Genomic DNA, 24,691 nt, shown 5'->3' with positions numbered 1-24,691 from the left:
ATGATATACGTATATCTCTTATAGGTGCCAAATGTATTATACAAGATTGATAATGAAAATCAAAGTACCTTAAGTACTGAAAGGACTTTTTTCCAGTTATTTTTTTCTTTCACAGTAAATATGATATGTATGTTTTTTACACAGAAAAAAGCAAATTCTTACAGATTTAGAAGAACGGAAGACTTTTTTGTTGCCATGGCAACAAGAGTCTAGTTATTATTATTTTTCTTCCTGGGTACTTTTTTGTCCGTGAGTGATCTCCGAAACTACACATCCGATTAAGGTGAAACCTTTTTAGGGTTAATAGGAATGTTATGTAGATTTGCGGAACGAAGGTCATTTTGCGCGCACGTGCATGCACGTGCGTGCGCGTGAAATGAGTAAAATGACCAATATACTTGATATAGCCATAACTTTCATATCTTTTGATGAAATGATTTGATACTCAGGATATCAGGATATATTAAAAGTGTAGACAAGATGACATAGTCAGAACGCACATGCATGCACGTGAGCGCATGCGCAAGGATTGAAATAACCAATACAAATGATATAGAATTAACTTGTACATTTTTTGATGAATTGCTGCGAAAATCAGAATATAAATATATATTAGAAGTGTACACAAGATGACATGATCAGCGCACACATGCATGCACGTGCGTGCGCGTGCAATGAGTAAAATGACAAATATACTTGATATAGCCATAACTTTCATATCTTTTGGTGAAATACTATGATACTCAGAATATAAGGATATATTAATAGTGTAGACAAGATGGCATAGTCAGAATGCTCATGCATGCACGTGCGTGCATGCGCATTGATGGAAATAACCAATAAAATTGATATAGACTTAACATGTAAATTTTTTGATGAATTGCTTTGAAACTCTGAATATAAATATATATTAGAAGTGTAGACAAGAAGACTTGATCAGCGCACACATGCATGCACGTGCGTGCGCTTGCAATGAGTAAAATTACCAATATACTTGATATAACCATAACTTTTACATTTTTTGATGTAATGCTTTGATACTTAGAATATATAGACATATTATAAACGTAGACAAGACGACATTGTCAACATGCAGATGAATGCACGTGCGCGCGCATGCAATGCTAAAATGACCAATATACTTGATATAGCTGCAACTTTTATACTTTTTAATGAAATGCTTTGATACTCAAAATATGTAGATATATTAATAGTGCTGATAAGACGACACAGTCATCATGGACTTGCATGCACGTGCGCGCGCGTGCAATGCGTAAAATGACAGATGTACTTAATATAGTCGAATTTCTTTTATCTTTTGATGAAATTTGAATATAAAGATGTATTAAAAGTGTAGACAAGTTGACATAGTCATTTTGTACATGCATGCCCGTGCGTGTGCGTGTAATGCGTTAAAAAACCCAATATACTTGACTGCCTTATTTAATGAAGCTTACAGGGAATAAGACACCAAAAGGAAGTTGGGGAGCGTTTGGGGAACATCTGTAACGGTCCCCGTTACAATTAATACTAGTTATAAATGGTAAAACAAATGAATGACAATAGATTATTCAATCTAGTTTTTGTTTTTGTTTTTTTATTTTGATTTCATTGTAAAAACCAAGTACCAGTATTCTCCCTGTGATTTCAAAGCCCAAAAACAAAGTTAACTAATTTTTTTTTCAAATATTTTCACAAAGTTTACACTTATATAGGAGATGTTCAGTGTCTTCAACCATACAATATTCACATCTTTGTTCATTTAAATTATTCAATTCAATATGCAATGCAATAATTTATAATTGAATTCAGCAACATTTTTTTTTCACACATATACTTAATTTTAGCTAGATATACATTTTTCCAGACATATTTGTAACTAAGATCAAAAGTCTTTTGCCACATATTTTCATAAACTGATCGTTGAAATTTTATGTTTATCCTTCTGTATTTAATAATCCAGAAGTGAAAAAAGAATTAGACAGATTACATGATCAGTACGTACTGGTCCCTGCGGACAAAGCAGGTAACAACATTGTCTTTGTTTGTAAGGCTCATTATAATATTTTAGAGGAACTTGGATTTAATTCTACAAGTGGTAATCCAGCTTATACTCATAGTTCCCTTTCTAAGGAAGAAATTCTTCAAAATCATATGTCAGTTTTGAATATTTTTAATATTCCAAACAACCAAAATGAATTTGAATTACCATATTTATATTGGACTCCGAAACTTCATAAAAATCCTTACAAAGATACATAGCGGGTTCCAGTATATGTTCAACCAAGCCTCTTTCTTTACTCCTCACTAAGATAATAACAGTAGTGAAGGAGAAACTTCAAGAGTTCTATGCAACAATGTATTTGAGAAGTGGTGTAAATCAGATGTGGATAATTAAAAATTCCATAGAACTTTTGGAAAATTTGAAATCACAAGATTTTACCAAAATCAACAGTTTAAAAACTTAACGACTTTTCAACTTTATACAAAACCATTCCCCAAGATAAATTAAAGTCCAGGCTTTTTGATATCATTGACAGCTGCTTTTTCAATAAAAATGGAACTCGTAAGTTTACTTACCTTGTCATTGGTCATTTGCAAAATTATTTGGTTAAAAAACATTCTGATTGTACACACAAGTACTCTGAAGTTGACATTAAAAAGATGCTCGAGTTTCTGATTGACAAAATCTATGTGGTTTTCGGAGACCAGGTCTTCCAACAATCTATTGGAATTCCCATGGGTACTAATTGCGCCCCGTTATTAGCAGACCTTTTTTGTATTCATATGAAGCAGAATTTGTCCAAAATCTTGTACGTGAAAAGAAGAAAACACTTGCTGTGGCCTTCATCTCGACATTTAGATATATCAACGACGTATTGTCAATTAACAATGGCTATTTCCATTCTTATGTCGATACGATATATCCTGCTGAACTTGAGATAAAAGATACCACAGAGTCTGACACATCTGTTTCATATTTGGATATTTTACTTGAAAAGACGTTAATGGTAATCTAACAACCTGGCTTTATGATAAACGTGATGACTTTAACTTTTCAATCGTCAACTTCCCTTACTTACGCAGCAATATACCTTCATCACCTGCATACGAGGTATATATCTCTCAGTTGATTCGATACGCAAGAGCATGCTCTACGTATGTACAATTTTTTAAAACGAGGTAAATTATAGACAAACAAGTTGATGAAACGAGAAATCAGCTGTCTCGTTTAAAGTCATCATTTCGTAAGTTCTATGGTCGATACAATGACCTTGTCAGCAAATAATATTTATCATTGAGTCAAATGCTGACTGACATTTTCATACTGATTGTTAGGCCATTATTTACACACTGAATTGTCGACGGATTTTTCCGTTATTTCCCGATCATGACAAAGAGCACACGGTGGGTGTGACCGGTCGGCAGGGGATGCTCACTCCTCCATGGCACCTGATCCCACCTCTGATGTTTGGAGGTCGTTGTTTGCTCTGCTCCTATTTTGTATTGTTTAATGGACTTTTGAGCTTGAATACTGTTCGTTATCTCCATATATTTCATGTTTACCAAAATTGAATAATAAAAATCACATTTAAGGTTTGCTGAATAAAAATGACACTTCGTTTTTAATATTGACAAATTTTGAATATCTACAATCAAAATTGTTTTTGTATTCTCTGAGTGCCTTCTTTATCATGATATATTCACAGAGTATATTGTTTTCTTTTCCAGTATGTTATAAAAGTGTTCAATACTAAGGAGTTTCCATCATTATCAAAAAGATCTTTGATATACAGAATATCACTTTTTATCCAGTTTTCAAAACAGAGAGGTTTAGAATCATACTGAAACAGATTATTGTTCCAAATGAATTCAAATAAAAACTGGTCTCTCTTTAAAGCACAAATTTGTTTAACTTTTTTACATTTATTGAAAGCAGAAAGGACTTCACCATAAAAAAGTGGTATTCTTAGCATCTTAAAAAAGCAGTATTTTCAAAGTTACATACACTTGTTTTAACAATATCATTAACTGAGAAGTTTTTGAGATTAAGAATATTATTCAACATTTTATATATTATACTTTTATCTAGTATTCGTTTTATCCAAGTAGACTTCGCTGCAGTAAATTTACTCTCTATATCAACAATACCTATTCCATCTTGGTCAACTTTACCAATTAGCGTATTTCTCTTTATCCTATCTTTTTTCTTCCATAGGAAATTAAATACAAGTTTTGATACATTTTTAAAGAATTCATTTTTTGGATTTGACAAATAAAAGTATTATATACCAATTTAGATAATGCTAGTGTATTTATTATGGTGCATTTTCCGAAGATCGTTAAGTTTCGCCTTCTCCAAACACTCAGTATTCTTTCCGAGATATACACTTAATGATTTTACACGACTTTTAGCAATATATTTTTAGGTCACCTGAGTCACTCAGGTGACCGTCGTCGTCCGTCAACTTTTGAACATTTTCAACTTCTCCTCCAAAACCGCTTAACCAATTTCAACCAATTTTGGCATATAGCGTCTATAGGTGAAGGGGAAGAAAATTAGTGAATTTAATGGTCCCTGCCCCCCTGGGACCCGAGGGGTGGGGCTAAAACCACCAAAATTGATGCAATCTTTAAAAATCTTCTTTACTCCTGGACACCAAGCAGTCTTTACTCCTGGACACCAAGCAGTCAAACTGTTGACATGATTGTAATAAGCATTGGGCCCTCTATCAAAATTGTGAAATCCATGGCTCCAGGGTCAGGGGTTCTGGTGCTGGGGTGGGGCTATATAGATCATATAGTGAAAGTGCATTATTTCTTTGAAAATCTTCTCTGCTCTTGGGTATTAGATAAACTAAGTACATAGTTATGTTGAGCAAGACTGCCTCTTCCAAAATTGTGAATTTCATGGCCCCTGGGTCAGGGGTTCTGGTGTTAGGGCGGGACTCTATTGATTATATAGTGAAAATGCATTAATTCTTTGAAAATCTTCTTCTGTGCTCTTAAATAAACTAAGTGAATGTTTATGATCAGCATGGCTGCCTCTTTCAAAATTGTGAATTTCATGGCTCCTGGATTAGGGGTATTGGTGTTAGGGTGGGGCTCTACTGATTATATAGTGAAAATGCATTATTTCTTTGAAAATCTTTTTCTCTGCTCCTGGGTATTAAATAAACTAACTAAGTACATAGTTATGTTGAGCAAGACTGCCTCTTCCAAAATTGTGAATTTCATGGCCCCTGGGTCAGGGGTTCTGGTGTTAGGGCGGGACTCTATTGATTATATAGTGAAAATGCATTAATTCTTTGAAAATCTTCTTCTGTGCTCTTAAATAAACTAAGTGAATGTTTATGATCAGCATGGCTGCCTCTTTCAAAATTGTGAATTTCATGGCTCCTGGATTAGGGGTATTGGTGTTAGGGTGGGGCTCTACTGATTATATAGTGAAAATGCATTATTTCTTTGAAAATCTTTTTCTCTGCTCCTGGGTATTAAATAAACTAACTAAGTACATAGTTATGATGAGCAAGAGTGCCTCTTCAGAAATTGTGAATTTTATGGCCCCTGGGTTGGGGTTTTGGTGTTAGGGCGGGGCTCTATTGATTATATAGTGAAAATGCATCAATTCTTTGAAAATCTTCTCTGCTCCTGGGTATTATTTAAACAAAGGAAGTGCATGATTATGAAGAATACCTCTTCCAAAATTGTGAAATTCATGTCCCCAGGGTAAGAGTTCCTGGTGAAAGGGAAGGGGGGGGGGGACTCTATTGATTATATAGTGAAAATTCATAATTTCTTTCAATTTTTTTTTCTACTCCTGGTTATAAAGCAAAGAAACAAGTGGGTATTATTTAAACAAAGGAAGTGCATGATTATGAAGAATACCTCTTCCAAAATTGTGAAATTCATGTCCCCAGGGTAAGAGTTCCTGGTGAAAGGGAAGGGGGGGGGGGACTCTATTGATTATATAGTGAAAATTCATAATTTCTTTCCATTTTTTTTCTACTCCTGGTTATAAAGCAAAGAAACAAGTGTATAGTTATAATGAGAAAGCTTAGGATGCTTTTACCAAATTTTTAAAACTTGTAGTCCAAAGGCGTTCTGTTGTGTCTGTGAGGGGGGGGGGCTCTATTGATAATATAGTGAAAATGGGTGAATTCTTTGAAAATCTTCAGCTGCATGTAATTGCATAGTTATGATGCTGAGGGTACCTCTTCCAAATTTGTAAATTTCATGACCCTGGGTCATGGGTTCTGGTGTTAAGGTTGTGTTAAATAGTGAAAATGCGTTATTTCTTTGAGGATCATCTCTGCTCCTGGGCATATTAGAGGCAATTTCAGAGTAAAAATTTTTAATAAGCAAGGGTATTCTTACCAGAATTTTGAACATCTCGACCATTTAGTCAAGTGTTCTTGTCCTGGCCAGGGCTCTATTAATTTGTATTCTACTTAGTGAAGTCATTCCCCTTTGCCATTCACCTTTGATAATTAATCACGTTAGGTAATGTATTTGAAAGGTTAATAGAATAAGAGAATTATGCAAGAACATTTACTGTATAATACAAAAAGTACTTTTTTAGTCTAAATGATCAGGTAGACTTGGAAATAATACATGAATAAAAATGAAACAAAAATAACTTATCTTTTTAAATGTTCTTCAAAGGCCAAGTGAGGTCAATGTGAGATTGATTGATTGATTATTGTTGTTTTACGCCGAGTCGGCAATATTTCAGCCATGTTTCGGCGGTATGAATTAAATACTGTATGAACGGTTTTGAGATTTTTTGGGTTTCTCTGGCGGCCCCCAATGAGCCTACCATTTTTCGAAAACCAGAGAAACGATCTTTAGCGTGCCAAGGGGGTTGTAATCCTTGACACGGGGCACCGTTTTACGTCCCATCGGACGGACTTGGAATTGAACAAGAGGCCCAAGGGCCTTAACGGTCACCTGAGTATAATACAACAATTTCGAAGTTAAATACACTGATAGATGAAGCAATGTGCCCTAAAGCAAGAGAAGTAGGAAGATCAGGATCAACAAAATAATTAGTCTAGTATTCAGTATCAACTCATAAATTAAGTTCTAATCTGTCCCCCACTTAACACTATCACCATGCAGACTATTGACAAACCATTAGTGCTTCTGTACTATTTTTAAACCCATATTAAGACCTCTAGCATTGACCTCTCTTATGGTCTTTGAAGAACTTTTAATAAGATAAGTTATTTTTGTCTCATTTTTATTTATCTATTACTTACAGGTCTACCTGATTATTTAAACTGAGAAAGTACTTTTTTAATTATACGATAAACATTCTTGCATAATTATCTTATTCTATTAACCTTTCAAATACATTATTTACAGTGATTAATTATCAAAGGTGAATGGAAAAGGGGAATAACTTCTCTCAGTAGAATACAAATTAATAGAGCCCTGCCCAGGACCAGAATGCTTAGATGAATGGTCCAGATGTTTAAAAATCTGGTAGAAATATACTTACTCATATCATTTAAACTTTTACTCAGTTTGCTTCCGATATGCCCAGAAGCAGAGAAGAATTTCACAGGTACAATGCATTTTCACTACAGATTCAACAAAGCCTTACCCTAACACCAGAACCCAAGACCAAGGGTCAAGAAATTTACAAATTTGGAAGAGTTACCTCTTCATCATCACTATGGACTTCAAAGAATTAACACTTTTCCACTATATTATCAACCCCCCCCCCCCTTCGTTATGCCAGAACCCCTGACCCTAGGACCACTAGATTTAAAAATTCTGTTCAAAGCTCCCATTTTCATCATAGCTAAGCAATTTATTTATCAGCTCAACACTAAGGAGCAGACAGGATTAATTAATGATTAATTAATAGAATTAATGCTTTTTCACTATATAATCAATAGAGCCCCCCCCCCTCCTCAAGAACCCCAAAAACTGAGGCCATATATTTAAAAAATTTGGAAGAGGCATCCTTGTCTATCATAATCATGCACTTAGTTTGTTTAAATAATCTCCAGTAGCAGAGAAGAAGATTTTCAAAGAATCAATGCATTTTCACTATATAATCAATAGAGCCCCACCCTAACACCAGAACCCCTGACCCTGGGGCCATGAAATTCACAATTTTTGAAAAGGCATCCTTATGCATCATAACCATGCACTTAGTTTGTTTAAATAGTCTCCAGTAGCAGAGAAGAAGATTTTCAAAGAATCAATGCATTTTCACTGTATAATCAATAGAGCCCCGCCCTAACACCAGAACCCCTGACCCTGGGGCCATGAATTTCACAATTTTGGAAGAGGCACTCTTGCTCATCATAACTATGTACTTAGTTCCTTTATTTAATACCCAGGAGCAGAGAAGAAGATTTTCAAAGAATTAATGCATTTTCACTATATAATCTATAGAGCCACGCCCTAACACCAGAAACCCTGACCCTGGGGCCATGAATTTCACAATTATAACTATGTACTTAGTTACTTTATTCAATATCCAGAAGCAGAGAAGAAGATTTTCAATGAATTAATGCATTTTCACTATATAATCAATAGAGCCCCGCCCTAACACCAGAACCCCTGACCCTGGGGCCATGAATTTCACAATTTTGGAAGAGGCACTCTTGCTCATTATAACTATGTACTTAGTTCCTTTATTTAATACCCAGGAGCAGAGAAGAAGATTTTCAAAGAATTAATGCATTTTCACTATATAATCTATAGAGCCACGCCTTAACACCAGAACCCCTGACCCTGGGGCCATGAATTTCACAATTTTGGAAGAGGCACTCTTGCTCATCATAACTATGTACTTACATTCCCTGAAACGTTCTACTTTCCCACTTGAACGGTGAGCGAACGCTGAACGAACGGGGAACGAACGCTGAACGAACGCAGAGCGAACGGTGAGTGAACGGTGAGTGAACGATGTGTGAACGCTGAACGCAACTTGGTGAACGATGTGTGAACGCTGAACCGTGAGCGAACGCAGAACGCGAACGGAGCGCAAACGCGAACGCAAAGTGAACGGTGAACGCAAGATGAACGATATATTCGGAATGCCTCTGATCTTTTCCTTGCATTGAAACTATTTTACTGTATCATAATGTCAGGTGCCCCCAAAAAAAATAATAATAATAATAAATAAGTAAACAAATTAATGAATGAATAAATAGGTTAATAAAATAAATTCTCCAAAATTGTCCTAAGAAAGACGATGCATGCACATTAAGTTTTTAATCACACGATTTTTATCGCATTAAAACATTGCAATTGTTGCCGAACGCTGAAGTATAAAAGATATTGTTTTTAGTTGGAAAATAAAAAATGTTTATTCTTATTTGATAACAAATCAGAGAAAACTTATGATTTATAGAATGAATTAAAGCGGTTGTAACCTATATTCATATATATATCTCCGTGTCAAGGCAATTTCGTGTAAAGTAATGAAAAAAAAAATTAATTACATTTATACGTTCGTATTTTAGATTTTTAATACAATAATATATTATGTGTCATTTCTATTTTTCATTCTGATTTATTGAGCAGACGTCTACATGTATCTCTAGATGGCCGTGATTATACTCGGACAAGATGATACAAAGATACATATTCATATTATTTGTTATAAATTCAATTTTCAGAACATGATATTTAAGTAATATGATGTTATAGTTTTTATTAAACAGGCAAATGAGAGAGAGAGAGAGAGAGAGAGAGAGAGAGAGAGAGAACTATTCAGTTTTAGCCCCCCCCCCTTTTCAGGCTTCACGAAATGTTTGTACCTATTTCAAACAAAAACTCTGAATTTTTTTTTCTAAATATATCAGACAGTGAAAGTAACTTTTTTTTTAATCAACAAATCATATCCATTTGTTTGACAGTCTTACTCGTTTTTATTTTCCTGCTTCAAGTTCACACGAAGTCCATGTGCTTGTCCTGTCAATCAAAATCATTCGACACTGTGCAGGTGTGAAAGTTTCGTCACACTGAAGACGAAGAGCGAGTATTTCCAACAAGTTATAACATTCATTTTTATCATTTCTAGATTTGATTCCAACATTTGAATAATAAATTAGTAAAATACATTGGGCAGTAACACTTAAATGTGAAACATACTCTCTGCCGATTTTAAATACCACCGCCGACACGTGTACATGTTGATCTACTATTGTTTTGTGACTTTTTTAGATGCATGTTTGTTTTGAGACCGAAATTTTTGTTCTAAAAAAAGACCGTAGCTTCTTTTAAAATGTTAATTAAAATATTCTGAAAATACGGTACTGACTAAGTCACCGATTTAGGGGGAAAAGGGGGGGGGGTATTAATCATATCGAATGGAAAACATATAAAGTTACGGTGAAGAAGGATTTTTTTTCTCTATAACGATAGACTTTACATATTACAGTAGAGAAATTCTGTAGTGCATTACATTTTAAATAAATATTTCCTTTAACCACACTATCATTTTAATTCGTTCTAAAGATAATAAATTAACAGGATATCCGCAGTACTATGTATAACTCTCAGAACTAGTTCTATTATATTTTCTGTGGTAATTAAAAAAAACGTAATAGAAATCAATATTTTCGTAATTTTGCTGCGTAATTATTTGACTTGAATAATTATATCTCCATTAACGATTTGTCGTCTTTAACAAAACAACAAAATGTTGCAGTGCTTGAAGTATTTGCACATTGTCCTTAGTTAAATTTAATATTTCAGCATCGTTATACATAGGTACAGAATGTGCTTGTAACAACATTTATTTTCCAGTGTAATTTAATAAATAACCTAACAGCTAAGTTAGAATAATAAAAATATATATCGTAGATATTTTTCCTCATGAAATAATGATTCTTCAAACACGATATGTTAGTTAATAAATTTTAAAAAACCTGTAACTCCTTAACTACAAAAAGATAAGTCCTTTCACTTCGGAGTTCCGAATGACAATGAAAACTGAACGATAGGTGAACGCAAAGTGAACGGAACGAAGAGCGAACGCTGAACGCTTTGTGACGGTGAACGCGAGCGCACGGTGAACGGTGAACGCAAAATTGTGAACGGAGAGCGAACGGTGAACGCACGGTGAACGAACGGTGAACGCACGCTGAACGAACGGTGAACGAACGGTGAGCGAACGGAAAAATGGGAAAGTAGAACGTTTCAGGGACTGTAGTAACTTTATTTAATACCCAGGAACAGAGAAGAAGATTTTCAAAGAAATAATGCACTTTCAATATATGATCTATATAGCCCCACCCTGGGGCCAGAACCCCTGACCCTGGGGCCATGAATTTCACAATTTTGGTAGAGGGCTCAATGCTTATTACAATGATGCCAACAGTTTGACTACTTGATGTCCAGGAGTAAAGAAGAAGATTTTTAAAGATTGCATTATTTTTGGTGGTTTTAGCCCCACCCCTCAGCTCCAGGGGGGCAGGGACCATGAAATTCACAATTTTTGTTCCCCTTCACCTATAGATGCTATATACCAAATTTGGTTGAAATTGGTTGAGCGGTTCTAGAGAAGAAGTTAAAAATGTTCAAAAGTTAACGCACGACGGACGACGCACGACGACGGACAAAAACAGATAGCAATAGGTCACCTGAGTGACTCAGGTGACCTAAAAATAAAAACAGTTAAATTGAAAATTACAAAAATGCTAATAAAAATATATACATTTAAATCTTTTTTAAAAATCAGTTACTTGCAAGTATTGTAAAATTGCACTAGGATTTACATTTGTAAAAAGATCATGCATTGTTCGCACGCCATTGAAAAGTTTATTTCGAACAGGCGTAAAATCAGAACATTCTAAAAGTATATGGTTTATAGTTATTACACAGTCACAAGATATGCATTCAGGTTGATGTTCCCCGCTCAGTAAATATGAATGGGTAAACCTTGAATGTCCAATTCTTATTCTTGAAATAATGACTTCGTCCTGACGTTTCAGGCCAAAGTCAGATGATTGATTAACTTTGTTTTGTATGGTATAAAGTTTATTATTATCACAAAAATCCCAAAATATTTGCCAAAGGGAATTTACGTAAAGTTTCACCAAGTACTTAAGATCAGTGTAAGGAATTTTAAAAGGTACAATTTCATATTGAAGAGCAGTTTTTGCAGAACTATCGGCCTTGTTATTACCCGAAATACCAATGTAACTCGGAATCCAACAAAATTCGACTTCTTTGCCTTGTTGAGTAAGATGATAGAACTTAGTTAATATATCCAAAATGTATGGGTGATCTGTGTTCATATTGTGTATGGACTCTAAACATGAGAACGAGTCGGAAAATATTGTAAATGAATTTTCACTAGAAGTTTTTATATATTCAAAAGCAAGTTGTATAGCTTTTGCTTCGGCCGTAAAAATTGTTGCTTCGTTCGGAAGTCGTGTAGAAAAAACATCATTTTTGACCACTGCAGCAGCAGCAACCCTGCCTCTGTCCCTAGAACAATCTGTGTAAATTTCTCTTGAAGGATGTTTAGATTTTATTTCAGCTAATTTCTGTTGAAAAATGAGAGGATTTGTTTCTGATTTCTTAAGATCTGATAAAGATTTATTCACTACTGGTTTAATTAATTTCCATGGTGGTATTTCAGAAAGAGTAGAATGTTTTACAATATCCACTGGTAGTTCGGAATCTCTTATATGATGTTTATATCGAAACAAAGTGGTTTTATGCATTTCTTGTTTTTATCATATAAATGTGCATTTTGTGGATGAAAAACACAGTCATGAGCAGGATTATCGGTATTTGCTTTTAATTTAATTATATATTGTAAAGCAAGTTTAATTCTTCTCAAGTCTAGAGGTGGTTCATTTGCCTCTACATATAAACTATCTTTAGGAGAAGTTCTAAAAGCCCCCAAGCACAATCTAAGACCTTGATGGTGGATTGCGTCAAGAGCTTTTATATAGGAAGTTCTAGCTGATCCATACACAATACACCCATAGTCTAATTTCGATCTTACTAGAGAGCGATAGAGTTTAAGTAGAGTACTTTTATCAGCTCCCCATTTTGTGTTTGCTATTACTTTAATAATATCGAGTGCCTTTAAACATTTTTCTTTGAGCATCTTTATTTGTGGAATAAAAGAGAGTTTATTATCAAAAATGACACCTAAAAACTTTATTTCTTTAACTACATTTATTGGATTTCCATTTAATTGCAAATTCGGATCATCATGGCTTTTCCGCTTTAAACAAAAATGTACACACGCGGTTTTATTCATTGAAAATTTAAAACCATTAGTATCGGCCCAATTTTGAATTTTGTTTAGACATGATTGTAACCGCCGCTCAATAAAATTCATATTTTTAGACTTATAACACAGAACAAAGTCATCAACATATAAACTACCATGCATATCATTTTTAAGTACTTCAGCCAAACTATTTATTTTAATGCTGAATAATGTGACTGAAAGGATACTTCCTTGTGGTACACCCATTTCTTGTTCAAAATTGTCTGAAACTGTAGTTCCTAGTCGCACTTTAAAAGTTCTATCATTTAAAAAATTCTTAATAAAATTAGGTAAATTTCCTTTGAGACCAACATTGTAAAGATCTTTTAAAATACCATATTTCCATGTAGTATCATACGCTTTTTCTAAGTCAAAAAAGATAGACACAACATGCTCTTTTTTAACAAAAGCATCTCTAATATAGGTTTCCAGTCTAACTAACTGGTCAATAGTACTTCGGTTTTTTCTAAAACCACATTGTATATTTGGAAGGATGTTATTGGTTTCAAGAAACCATATTAAGCGTTCATTGATCATCCGTTCCATGGTTTTACATAAGCAGCTTGTTAATGCAATTGGTCGATAATTATTAGGGTCTGCATGGTCCTTTCCAGGTTTTGGAATAGGAATAATTGTGGCTTGAGTCCAGGAAGGTGGAAAATGACCTCGTTCCTAGATAGTATTAAAAATTTGCAGAAGACATTCTTTACTTTCACTAGGAAGATGTTTAATTATTTGATAGTGAATATGATCCGGCCCTACAGCTGTGTCGTGAGATTTGTCTAAAGATGTTTGCAACTCTTCAAAAGTAAATGGTTCATTATAACATTCTTTGTTTTCGGATATAAAATCTAATGTTTTCTTTTCTTGTCAATGAGTATTTTTATAAGTAAGAAAATTAGGACTCATGTTGTTTGTCGAGGAATTTTTTGAAATTGTATTAGCTATTTCATTAGATATTTTTTTCTTATCAGTAATAATTTGATTTTCAATACTAAGATGTTGATATTTTTCAGGACCTTTTCCTTTTATTTTCCTTATTGCGTTCCAAACTTTATTTATAGAGGTATGTGAATTTAGGTTTGAAACAAACTTTTTCCAAGATTTTCTTTTGTTAAAATTAATAGTTCTGCGAGCTTTTGCTCTAAATACACGGAAATTGCTTAAATTTATTGATGTAGGTACTCTATTGAATAATCTTTCTGCTTTTTTTCGAGCTTTTATTGCTTCATCGCATTCTTCTGTAAACCATGGTTTTTTAGTTCTAGTAGAATTTGTCTCGGTTTTAGGTATACATTCATTTGCTGTATTTAATAGTATTTCAGTAAATTTTTGAATAGGATCAGGATGGTTTTCAAATTTTTCATCCAAAATATTTTGTAAGCATAAGTATTCAAATTTATTCCAATCAGCCTCGTTTAATTTCCAGTTTTGAACATTGTTATTTTCAGAGGGTTTGGGTACTTTAAGTATGATTGGGAAATGATCGCTCCCGCATAAATCATCATGCACTGACCAGCTTAAATCTAGGAGTAAAGAAGGATCTATTAAACTAATATCTATTGATGAATAAGAACCATTACCCGGATGCAAGTAGGTGTTTGAGCCGTCATTAAGTATACGAAGGTTATGATGCGATATTGCATCTTCAATTTTTTTCCCTTTATCTGTGATTTTGTCGCTACCCCAAAGCGGATTATGGGCATTAAAGTCACCGACAATCAGAAATGGAGCAGGGAGTTGTTCTATTAATTTTGTTAGTTCTAAAGATTGTAATTGATAGTGTGGGGGTACATATACAGAACAGAGGGTAATTGTCTTATCGAGAGAAACGCGTACAGCTACTGCCTGAAGATTAGTTTTTAAACTTATTTGGCTGTGAATGTATTTATTATTGATTGCTATAGAAGTACCGCCAGATGCTCTATCAGTTTGAGCATAATGGTTATACATACTATAGTTTTTAATATTGATCTTATCTGTTTCTTTTAAATGTGTTTCTTGTAAACATAAAGCTACCGGGCAATGGTCCTGAATAAGTAAAGATAATTCGTTAAAGTTAACTCTAAAACCTCGACAATTCCATTGTATAATTGTAGGATGATCCATATTTATTTCTTGTTATAGGAGATGGGGGATATCCTTCCTTTATTTTTATTGGGTGACACACTTCCGACCTGCGAGGAAGAATGACAAGGTGTAACGTCCATTTCCTCTAGGACCCCAAATTTATTGTGGAGAGCGACGAGGTCGTCTGCTCCTTTCGGCAACCGATCCCTCGACTGCTTCTGATTGTTTTTTGGGGGAGATCTGTTTTGTCTCCCGGATGATCTAGATGTTCCTGCAGATTCAGGCTTTGATGCAGCCGCAGCTGCAGTTTTTGGTGCAGCCACAGCTGCATGGCCTGCAGAAGCAGGTGATGAAGTAGATTTACCTCTGTCATGAGAAGACAAAGGTGCTTCAGATGATGAGGTCTGCTGTAGAAAATCTCTCTCAGAGACCTGAGTAGACACTTCCTTCAAAGAGGATGATTTAACAACAGTTGCATACGTCATATTTGGTTTTGGAACGCTGTACATGTTCACTAATTTTTTAGCTTCCGGATATGGTATTCTTTTCTCTGTTTTAACTTTTTGTATTTCTTTTTCCTTTTTCCATATCGGACATTGTTTTGAAGACGACATGTGCTCCCCCTTGCAGTTTTTACACTTCGGGTCATTCTGACAAGTTTTGCCGTCATGCCCCTCCTCACCACACCTGAAGCATGTTTCAGATCCTTTACAATTCATTTGCCCATGCCCAAATCGCTGACACTTAAAGCATCGCAAAGGATTGGGCATAAACGTTTCAATTTTCATTAGGTACAGCCCAACTTTGATGTTGGTAGGGAGAGTTGGCATACAAAAGGTCAAAAGGTAAGTGTCTGTTGGTTCAACAACATCATTACGCTTTTTTGTGAATCTTCTTACAGAGATCACTCCCTGGGATTCCAATTCAGATTGGATTTCCTGTTCAGGAATACCATCCAGGTCGTGATCCCTGTCAAACAAAATACCTTTGCTCTGGTTGAGTCCGCTATGAACCTTTCCAAGTACAGGGATATCTGCCAACATTTTTAAAGCCAACAAAGAAGTTGAATGTTGTTTCTTGGTGACGTCAATAAGAAGAGCACCAGACTTCAACTTTTTTACAGATTTAGGCGTACCAATAACTCCTTGAATACCTTTTTGTATAATAAAAGGCGATACTTTTGTAAGAGGCTTTGAATTTTGATCTGATAGTTTTGCTTCAAGTGTGATGAAGCGAGGCCAGTGTTCCACAACGGAGTTAAGTTGTTCATCGTTGAAAGAAATTTCTAGACCTGTTGGGTAACAACGTTTTTTTGATTTTGAAGTATCCATGGTTAGATGAAGAACGTTTCAGAATCCTTGCTCCCCGCCCACCTCGGAGCGCCAACAAGGGCGATATCTAGTCAAACGGATATCCAGTAAGATAGACACCAAGAGGATACAAAGAGACTATACTCAGACATGATATGCCTGATTGACCCTGAGCCACCGCTTAATATAAATATATCAACATGGAAACGTCGGCGTATTGGAAATTGCAAAATGAATCAGATAATATTACAAAAAATGCAAAACATCAATACTATGGCATGCAGATATTATCAGCTCGGCGTGACCAGCCGATTGATCAAGTCGGGCCAAACTTGACCTCCCGTCTAGATGAATATGGGGCCAAAGTGGAGTGTTGGTCATGTCAGGTGCGTTGCACCCAGCACCCGCAGACCTCAGCCACCAGGATCCTCTTCTCCACCAACACGGGTTGCAACCCACGGCCAACAGGTTGCCCCATTTAGTCGCCTTTTACGACATGCAAGGGGGTGCCAGGGACCTATTCTTGTCACCCCGGGTCCCCACGGGGGGGGGGGGGTCAATGTGAGAGGTAATAGACGTTTTATTAAAAGTCTGCATGGTAATAGTGATAAATGAGGACAGATAGATAGATACTAGAACAATTATTTTGTTGATCTTAATCGTACTATTTTTCTTGCTTTTTTGCAACAAAGCTTCATTTGTCAGTTTATGAATCCTTAAAATTGTTGTACTCAGGTGACCGTTAAGGCCCTTGGGCCTCTTGTTCATTTCATTACATTTCAATAAACATTCTGTTTTGTCCATATTCAATTCGGGCCTGCGACCTTGCTAAATTCACGTATTGTTTCTAAAGCTTTTTTCAATGTATAAGTGTCTTTCAATAAATTAGTGCAACCATCAGCATGTTGTACGATTTTTTAAATTTCATTATCACCTGGCGATAAACCGATGATTTCTTCATTATTTTTAAGCTGAACTGCTAGTATTTCTAGCACGAAAATAAATAAAAGTGCTGACACAGGGCAGCCTTGTCTAATCCCTCTTTGCATTACACATGATTTTGACATCCCGCCATTATTTTTAATTTTAAAAGTTGATTTAAAATATAATGTTTTTATCATTTTGATAAAATTTTCACCAAAATTAAATTTTTCTAGAGTTCTGTACATGAAGTTATATTCAATAGAATCGAAAGCTTTCTCAAAATCGAGAATGAGCAAAATACCATCAATATCATTATTGTTACAATATTCAAATATGTCTAATATTATTCTCGCGTTCTCCCCGATGTATCTACCTTTAATATAAGCAAAAATTTTGTAATCAACGTTTGTAAGACTAATTGGTCTATAGATCTTAAGATTTTCTTTCTCTCCTTTTTATATATCAGGGATATCACAGCATTTCTTTGCGAAAAAGGCAAAATACCATCATCAATACTTTTAAGTAAAGAGTGTATATACACTAATGTTTGTAAATAATTTATGCATCGTTATCAAATAATTAAATGTCTACTTCGAATACTAGTAGTCGCCCGCGTGGCGCAGTGGTAGAGCGTCTGCTCTAGAGTAAAGAGTTGATCCTTACGTCGCGGGTTCGAATCCCACTGTGGGACGTGGAGACCGGTCCTTCGGGTGAGACCGTATAAACCGAGGTCCAGTTCGCAGTAGGTGCTGGCACGAAAAGGATCCCTCACTGCTCAATGGCCCTGAGTGCCGAGCATAAGTCAAAATTTGCAGCTCTCCACCGGCAAGTGGTGGCGTCTCCATACGAGTGAAAAATTCTCGAGAGGGACGTTAAACAGTAAACAAACGAATACTAGTAGACTCATTAAATTCTAAAAGAATATGATATGTCCTAGAAGTAAGGGATAGTTATAAGATATGCATTCAGGACTGAAGTTCCCCCAATAAATGTTTTTGAATGACCAGTATGTATTCTTGAAATGTTCACTCCGTCCTAACGTTTCAGGCGGAAATCGGATGATTTGTTGTGTTTTACAGCACAAAGTTTATATCATTAATACCCCCCCCCCCCCCCAACTGTTGAAAATTTATGTAATTTTTTTAAAATCAGTATCAAGAACTTTGAAGTGTGCAATACTGAAGTGTTTTTACAGCACTATAAGCTTTCGTATTGCTAGGGATACATGACTGTACTTGGAATCCAGCAGAAGTCTTTTTATTTTCGAAACAAATTGATAGAGTTGAATTATCCAAAATATATGAGTGGTCGATGTTCATACTGCTTTTGGATTGTCAGCAAGAGAGCAAGTCCGAAAATATTGTGAAAAGGTTGCAAGTGTATTTATTTATAAATAGCCTTTTTTTGCATTAAAATTTGTCGATTCAGCCATGTAGAGAACACAACATTTTGAACCAAGGCTGCCGTTGCAACTCTATTTTTTGTATTGTGAACCATCTGTATTGTGAAAGAATGTTTTATTTCGGTCAATTTCTTTTTGACAAGGTTATTTGTTTCTGATTTTCAAAATCCAGTTAAAAATGTCTTTACAACTGGTTTAATTAATTTCCATAGCGGTATTTCAGAGTAAGTCGTTTGTTTTATAATAAAGATAACTATACTTGCACGCCGGAATCCCTCTGTTTTGTAGACTAGATATTATTAAATCACTAGGTTTTATACATTTTGTTTTATATTAAGCATTTAAATTTTCATACTGTGGGTGAAAAACACAAAAGCAGAGCTATCAGACATAAGTATTTGTTTGTTTTTAAATTTAAGAATGGTTTGTTAGACGAGTCTAATTCTTCTTACATATATATAGGTCCATGCAGAAGTGGTTCATTTACTTCAACACATAAACTTTCTACTGGAGAAGTTAGAAAAGCGACTTGGCATTCATATCAAGTTCGAGTTTCATGTTGGTTGATATATTATTTTTTACAAAAGATTTTGGCCTTAGTCTTTATAAATTTCGAATTTGTCACTATTTTCAAGACCTTTTTTATTGCGTTTGCAGATATTGAGTTGATTTTTGGCATGTAATTTACAGTGATCATGATAATTATACAGATCAAGCTAAGTTTCATGCCAATTGACCCAATTTCACTAAATTTAAAAGGCATTGCCCTTAGACTTTTAAATGGCTTACTTTTCACCATTTTTAATAAGCACTGAGCTAATTTTTTGTGGGTTTTTATTGTCAAGGATTTACAGTTTGGAATACGCTCAATCCCCCTTTCCTCCCCGAAACCAATTGCTTCTTCCTACGGTCCCGATTCCGGTGATAGTCTTGAATATAAATGCATGGTATTAAACAGTCACTTAATAATACAATAAATGTTGAACTCTGAATTCTACAGCAGACAGTTCTCTTGCGCCATATACATGTGCATGTTTAGTTTTTGAGCTTTAACCTATGTTCATACATCGTCTTTTTCAGGAGTAGCAATAAACATGTCGAGAGGAAATGTTGTTCAAGGTTTGTACAGTTACAATTCTACAAGTGAAAAAATGATTCCAACAAATCATTCTGTAAAAAGATGGGTTGTTTTTTTTTTCAAATGGCGGTACTATTTTCCTATTTATATTTTTCATACCTTTAGATCTGCTGAATATGGTTTCAGGCGCACATGCTTACGCAGAGTGTTTACGTATGTATGATCTTAATCAGATTGAACGAGTAAAAAGTACCAAAACCATTTATTTCTTCAATAAATATAAATACACTAACCTATTAATCATTTTTTCCCATTTAGATATGAGTTCATTAATAACCATGTGGCATACAGCCCACCATGACAATGGTGTGTATAATTCTTATAGGTCCCTTCTTCAGTCCAATAATATCCCTAGCAGTCCATTATAGCCATAGCAGTATATTTTTAATATGAACGTCAGTATATTAAAATCTTATGATTTTTTTTTCAAAGCTTTACAAACACTTTATGAGTATATTGTGGCACACATCAATGCTCCGAGTAAGCCATGCTGTATTCAAGGTAAATATAAAATCTTGAAATATACGAAAAAGTTATGAATGTAATGTATTCCACAGGCGCCTTAAGTGTGGATCGGTAGCCCCCCCCCCCCTTTAATAAAAAAAAATGTAAAAGCTTAAAATTTCTCCATCAGTAACATCCATATGTCGTTCTACGCAAGCAGTTTGTACTTTTTCGTACGTTTAGAGAATGGCCATGTACGGTATAATAAAAATACACAAGAAACAAAATTTGTAAACAGACGGGGGTTCCCTGCTTCAAGAGATATTTCCAAAGTAATAACAGTGTTACCTATCATAATTTTGCAAGCACTCTGTCAGGGAAATGTTCTCCTACTCGTCTCTTTAACCTTAACCCCATCATTAGTGTTTTATATGACGTAATCGGACGATTTATTAATCGGACACATAAAATTTTCTTCATTGACAGCTTTGAAGGAGGTTTTAAATCGTCCGATTACAAATTTTGTCTCTTACCTTGTGTATTTTTATTACAGCGTACATGGCCATTCTCTAAACGTAAGAAAAAGTACAAACTGCTTGCAGAGAACGACATATGGGTGTGATTGATGGGGAAATTTTACATTATTGAGAAATTATAAGTTCTATTTTTTTTTCATTAAAAAGGGGGGGGGGGGACTATCGATCCACACTTCAGTCTCCTGTGATGTATTCATTTTTTTTAAATTCTCATTCTGAGGAAACATTCTAAGAGCCGCTTTAGAATTTTCGTATTCTATTTGGTCTAAATAAATAAATTTATTTTTAGGTACTAGTAACTTTGGTACAAAACATAAGGCCAGACTTTGAAACTTTGACATCTTGTTCTAATATACAAAATCGCGCCTTATTTGTTATATAAAAGAAATTCAACGACACATTTCTTTTTCTTAACGTTTGTTTCCTGTAACCCAACCGACGCATCCAATTTACCCCGGGTGGATTTTTTTTCTGCCAAATCTGTGTTTGCTCTTTGGTTTGAACAATCAGCTGATTCTTTTTATTCAAAAAATATTAATTGTATCTTTTATTTGAGATATAAAATATGCAACTTAGTCAACATTTACCTTAAATATAAAGAATAATCAATTCCCCCCCACAACTTTTTGAAGTTCGTTTTCTGCCGCTAGGCAGCCGTGTTGGGTGTCCAATGTAAATATAACACAGGATAATTCAGTCCCAGGATGTTTGACCCCATTATTCATAAGCAAAAAAAAAATTCCCGACCTACCGACCCTTGATTTTTTGGGAATGTTACAGAAAACAAACATATTTTTTTTAGGCCTAGAAAGTGTAAAAGAAGCAAAACAACAAAGAAAATAATATATATTTTATATATTCACGTTAAAGAAATAATATGAAATAATTGAAATAGTCTGCTTTTTGTATACAAAAATATGAAATCCGATTGTAATCGGTAAAATCGCATCGGAAGCAGTAACCGATTCCAACCGATGATCGATTATGAAAATTAACCGATGTCCCGTCACTACTCTATACACTGCACACTAAAGAGTTCTGATTTTCATTTATTTTAGATAGAGTAATCTGTCCTTTGATCAGGAATAAAATTAATTGAAATGTGCAGATTATGACTTCATTTGCGATCAAATCAAGCATTCATAACATTTGAATAGACCAAAATGAATGGATTGAAACCTTCATTTTCAGGTATTTTGCCCACTTAAATAAACAACAGTGATTTCTGTTCATCAGTACGTCATTGTCATTAAACATTTTTCCTGGGGGTAAATGCAAGGTACCCATGGTGAAAAATGTAAATTATTCAATATTTACATCTTTACACACTATAATTTTCTCAATGTCCAAAAAATCTTATCCTCTAATGGAGAGAGGGTCCTTAAGTTTGTTCAAACTAGAGTTGGCAAATCCAAGCTTGCATAAAGTAGTCCTTAAGTAAAATACATGTGGAAGTTAAGCTTCGATACTCATTGAGATAAGCCAAAAATTGCCCGAAAGGATCAGCTTAACCTTGCCCATGGGCAAGACGGACGGTAAGACGGAAAAAATCGTGATATCAGTTTTCACTCTCTACCACCACTACTATGTCATGAGGATGTACTTATTTATTTTGACTGTCTGGATCAGATGATGATGCTAGTTTACAGATGAATTTATAGTAAATATTTGTATTCAGAACAGAATGCCTTATGGTAAACAAGTGACCTTACACTCATGACCTTATCATAATAATTGCAGAATTCGTTACTAGCAACACATGCATTGATTCATATTGACCATTGATCATTATCAAAGTATAATATTATGTTGATATAAGGAAGAAATTCTTGCAAAATGCATTTTTGTTTCATGCAATAGGTTTTATTTCTGACTCACTGGAAGCTTTTGACGGTGGAATGTGGTGGATCCCAAATAGTAAAGTCTTCATTATTTCTTTACTAAATCAGTCTGCAAAATTAAAATACTTTCATTAGAAAAAAAACTACCTTCCATAAATTCTTAACTATTCATTAATCGAACACAGTGAGAAGAATGAAAGAGCGTGTCGGCTACTGTGATGGACTTTGCAAGAAGTATCTCGTCTTCGTAATGGAAAGTAAGTCCACGCATACAATAAGAATTTCTTAAATTGAAATCAGATGGCAATTAACATTGATAATTAAATTTTGCAAATATGTCGCTCTTTTTATGGGTTTAAACTACCTTAGCTTCAGCGGGAGTGCGTCGCGTACCACACCTCAGTCATCATACTACTGCTCAAAGTCATCCACCGTATACTAACAATAGATCAACTGTCAAGCCAACCACAACGGTCACCACAACAACAGCACAAGCTTCAACAACAACCAAACAAACAGTCCAAAATACAACACTTACAGGTAAAGATGATACAGCCATGAAAACCTTACTGGCAAACTGTTTTATATATTAAGGCCTCATTTAAAACATTCCATTTTGAACAAAATATCATCCATACCATTTGCATTCAATCTGAATTATTGCTGTTACTTAATGTAATTTTGCATAATTAAATAAAAACCAGCATAGCTTAAAAGTGTTTACTACATGTAGTTATAAATACGGAGGAGGTTTTAGAGGATGTCACTACTTTTATAGCATGTTCATGGTTTTAGGAAGGTACTTCTAGAGTTGAATTAGCTTATAATTGTTGCTATTACTGAACGTTGATGTTTACAAATTAGAACTATCTAAACACCCTCTGTTAAATATTCGAGCCTATTTCTTTCTTCAGAATAACATATTTAATTTTCAGTTTAAATAGAAACAACTTACTTTATAGAGATTTGAAAAATAACTATATTTAACTACACTGCATCGTCTCAAGCCACGGTTCGCATAAAGCTCTCCAGAATGGGAGGATCGTACATTTTGACCGTGGTTTGCGACGATGACCACACTGAAAAAGTGACATTTTGCTTGAAGTAATCATATGAGCTGATGAAATCCTACATTTAGTTCAAATTTGGTTAATATAAACCTTAATGACACGAGATTTACATGCAAATATTTACGTTTCCAATGTCTTTGTCCGAGATAAAATTACAAATTGTAAAAATACTTTATTTCTACATAAATCTACTGGTTCATCGATAGGCGCGGTTAAAAAAAAATCACGTGCGGGGCGGGACAAATAGAGACAGACGCGGGGCTATTAGCACGGGAATTTGCAGAATCAGAAGCATGTAAACATAAGGAATAACTGTCAGATTTTTTGGATTCATAACGATGATCAATCGATTGGCTTGCGTGATAATTTTATGCATAAACGCCTTCGGCGTTTATGCAAATTATCACGCAAGCCACTCGATTGATCACATCATGAATACAAAAAATTAGACAGTTATTCCTTAAATTAAAACATTCTATATATCCAATATTACTTGCTCTTATTACCCAATTATCGGGGATTCTTGGGCAGTCTGTCAGGAAAATCTAATTTTTTTAACCCTATACAAAACTTTTGAACAGTTGGTGCTAGGGATTTAATATTAAATGTGCAGGGTTCTCCATAGGCTTTTAATGTGGCGGCCCCTCCTCAGTAAATTCTTTAGAGCCACATTTTAAAAAAAATCAGCGCCATAG

At 34.7% G+C, this 24,691-nt stretch overlaps 1 long non-coding RNA gene across 1 annotated transcript; it reads left to right on the top strand.

Annotated features, from left to right (window-relative positions):
• Positions 1 to 20,539: 20,539 nt before the first annotated feature.
• LOC133192619 (uncharacterized) lies at positions 20,540 to 23,125 on the top strand. Its single transcript, XR_009721840.1, has 3 exons — positions 20,540 to 20,606; positions 22,946 to 23,002; positions 23,112 to 23,125. It is a non-coding gene; the product is annotated as an uncharacterized LOC133192619 (long non-coding RNA).
• Positions 23,126 to 24,691: the final 1,566 nt, after the last annotated feature.

This window comes from Saccostrea echinata, unplaced genomic scaffold (assembly GCF_033153115.1).
Source record: "Saccostrea echinata isolate AGI-Se365-2 ecotype Australia unplaced genomic scaffold, CSIRO_AGI_Sech_v1 ptg000025l, whole genome shotgun sequence".
Lineage (NCBI taxonomy): Eukaryota > Metazoa > Mollusca > Bivalvia > Ostreida > Ostreidae > Saccostrea > Saccostrea echinata.
This window is presented reverse-complemented; position numbering and strand designations above follow the sequence as displayed.